Source organism: Brassica napus, chromosome C6 (assembly GCF_020379485.1).
Source record: "Brassica napus cultivar Da-Ae chromosome C6, Da-Ae, whole genome shotgun sequence".
NCBI lineage: Eukaryota > Viridiplantae > Streptophyta > Magnoliopsida > Brassicales > Brassicaceae > Brassica > Brassica napus.
In genome coordinates, this window is record NC_063449.1 from 4,030,818 (window position 1) to 4,034,039 (window position 3,222).

Sequence of the window (3,222 nt, forward strand, 5' to 3'; positions counted from 1 at the left end):
TATCGATGTTTCTTTTTGCTCTTCTTCCTCCGTTTTTGGAACCCATTTAGAGACCACCATAGGAACCCCAACTATATTCCACATACCTCTTTCCAAAACTCTCTCTTTCATCTTTGGGTCACGAGCTCTGAATCTCATCATAGTAGGGTTGACGTCAAAGACATCAATCTTCCCAAAACCTTCACTCTGACTCCAAACTTGTTAACAACAACATGTACCTTTGTTATATGAGGAGCATCTGATAGATACCTCCCAACCAGGAAATCTTCCTACAATGGTGTAGCGTTATCTACCACCGCATCCGGGATCTCAACAGATTGAAAACCCTCATGATTTCGTATCTCAACATCATGTTTTTTCAAAACCTGCTTGTCCTGTGCCACTGATACCCAAGTCTTGACCGGAGGAACCCCCGGAGAAGGAGGAGTACCTTCCATCATTCCCCCGACCCCTTAACGGCGCTGGAGAGTAACCTTGTAGAAGACGAAAACTCGTAACCTAATCGCTCAAAGTCGCCACTCCCCTAAACGGTGCGTTTTCTTTTTCTTGATCAACAAAGTAAAATACCATAAACATTTATTTAGTATTAGTTTTATAAAATATTATTAAAAGCAGGTTTTTGAGATGTTGTATGTTTTCTTTTCAGCTTAAACTTTTAAAAAACTTGTATTTTGCATAATGTTCGATGTTAATTATAGTTAAGAAAGAATTACACCATAGTCACTTTTTGATTGTTTTCTTAAACACTCTCACTTTTTGATTTTGTAGTATCACAATACGTCACTTTACACTTTACACTTGACATCTCACTCTCCTTACCTTTCTCAACCTCAGCTGTTTTTGCATTTGTATTCTAAATTTTAAAACAAAACCCAAGAAAAGCACTTTCCCAAATAATCAAATATGTTCCTAGTTCACAAACCCTAATCCCGCCTTAATCCCAACCTCAACTGCCTTCAATTCGTTTTCTCCCTAATCTGTGGTTCTGTTTCGCAGCCGTCGTCCTTTAATCACAGCCGAACAACACGCTCCACACGACCTGGTTCCAGGGGTGGATTTAGAAAAATAATTTATATGTGGGACAATATATTTTACATATAGTTATTTAAAATAATTTTACATTTTTTGTTTTATTATTATAAAAATACTATATGATTAAAATAAATATATTAACTAATTAAAATTCTTTCCAATATCAAAGAGAAATGTTTTATAAATATTCTTTTAAAGATATATATTTTATATGAGTTAAAAATAACAAATTTTTAATTTTGAAAAACAAATATTTTGAATTGATATTGGTTTAAAGTTGTTAAAATAGTTAATAGTAGTATACTACCCCGTACTGCGTACGGGAATAAAAAAATGATTAGTTTGTTAAGTTAAAGTAGTATGATTTATAGCAAAATTGATTGTGGGATGTTAACTGTCCATGTATTCTATTGCAATATTTGTATATCATACTTCAGTTTTATTAGAATTAGGAGAGGTAGAGCGAATTGAATTTAGGTAGATTTTGTTCATTTTAAAAATAACAGATTTGTTAAATTTGTAAAGAGTATTAAAATGTTTTTTTATATTTAAAAAGTCAATGAAATTATTTTATTATAATGATTTTAAAATCTTTGAAGATGTATGCAATATTTTTTTTAAAAAAAATTATAATTTAAATTGTTAAGAATTATATTTTCAATAACATAAGATTTTGATAAAATTGAAGAGCCATTCTATAATTTTAAAGATAATAAAATTATTGATATAATTTGAAAAATAATTCTATATTTTTCGCTGTAAATGTTACATATTATATCTATAAATATATGTACATATTAAATTATAGCCACTGTAAATGCTACATATTTTTCACTTTAAAACTATTTGTGAAATTATCTAAGACTATAACCGGTTCGGTTATATATTTCCTTAATTCTTTTTTTTTTAAATCAAATTCTATTTCACTGAAGCTTGAATTCCATCTGTTTTCTATATAACAAATCTGGAAAATTTGAGTTTCATCTATTTAATAGATTTTTAGATATAATAATTTTGAAATGCAAAATGTGTTTACCTTTTTCCATATAGTGTTTGATACTGGGAATGACTTCATGCTTTTAGTAGTAATGCTCTGATCTTCCACGTTGTTGTGAAATATTAAGGCTAATAGTGTACTTTGATAAAATTTTCAACTTGAATCATGTCCAAAAAATAATAGAAAATTGATTTCTGAGGAAAAAAAGAATGAACTTTTAAAAAGATCTTTGCCACACTTAAACCAAACTAAAACAACAAAGAAGCTGAAACTATTGAGAAAAAAAAGAGAAACAATAAATATAGGAGATGAAGCAGTTTCCGTAGGGAGTTAGAATTTTTTTTTTTTTAATGTGTCGAACAGTAGAAGCGGTTGTTTAAAAAAAATAGGATTTTTTTGGTAACTTTAGATTTTTTTTAGATACATAATTATTTGAAACAATTTTTTAAAATTTTTTTTTAATGCAATGACACATGTCAAAATTTTGTTGGCTAGGTGACTTGTGCTTTAGTATATAAGGGATGCCAAAAAATGTATGTTTTAGAAATAGAGAAGAAAATAAACTTTAAAATTATGACAGATTGAGTTTTACACAACAAAACTGAATAACTAGATATGTATAACTAGTTTAATAAAATTTAAGGGAACAAAAAAATGATAAAAGCTAAAATATGAAAACAAAGAACAACTATGAGACTGTTGTTAAAAAAAAAGAATAACTATGAGACATGTTAAGTTGACATTTTAAAATAAACAAAATAAAAGATGGGCGACAATGTGGTCGAACTTGAGAGTGTGTGGCATCATTGATCCAGTTTAACCAAATATGCTAGATTCACATACAAAAGTTTATGTCACAAACAAAAGGTTATTTAGTAGTATGGGGCACGCGCCCCACCCTCGACGTAAGTAGATCCGTCCTTGCCTGGTTCCCGTGAGCAACAGCTTCTGATTCAGTTCACGCTATATTTGTTTTGATTTCATCGCTTTATTTGTTTACGACTACATTTGGACTATCTAGAAATAAAAGCAGTAGCTAATTCGATATAAAAATGAAGCAGTTGCTAATTAGTAATAGTTGTATAAAAACTTTGCAACTTCTATCGAAGTCTTACTATAGTTGCTAAAGTGCCACGCTTTTCGGCCTCACAAAGTAGTTGCAAATTATCTACTAATTTGCGACCACATCGGTT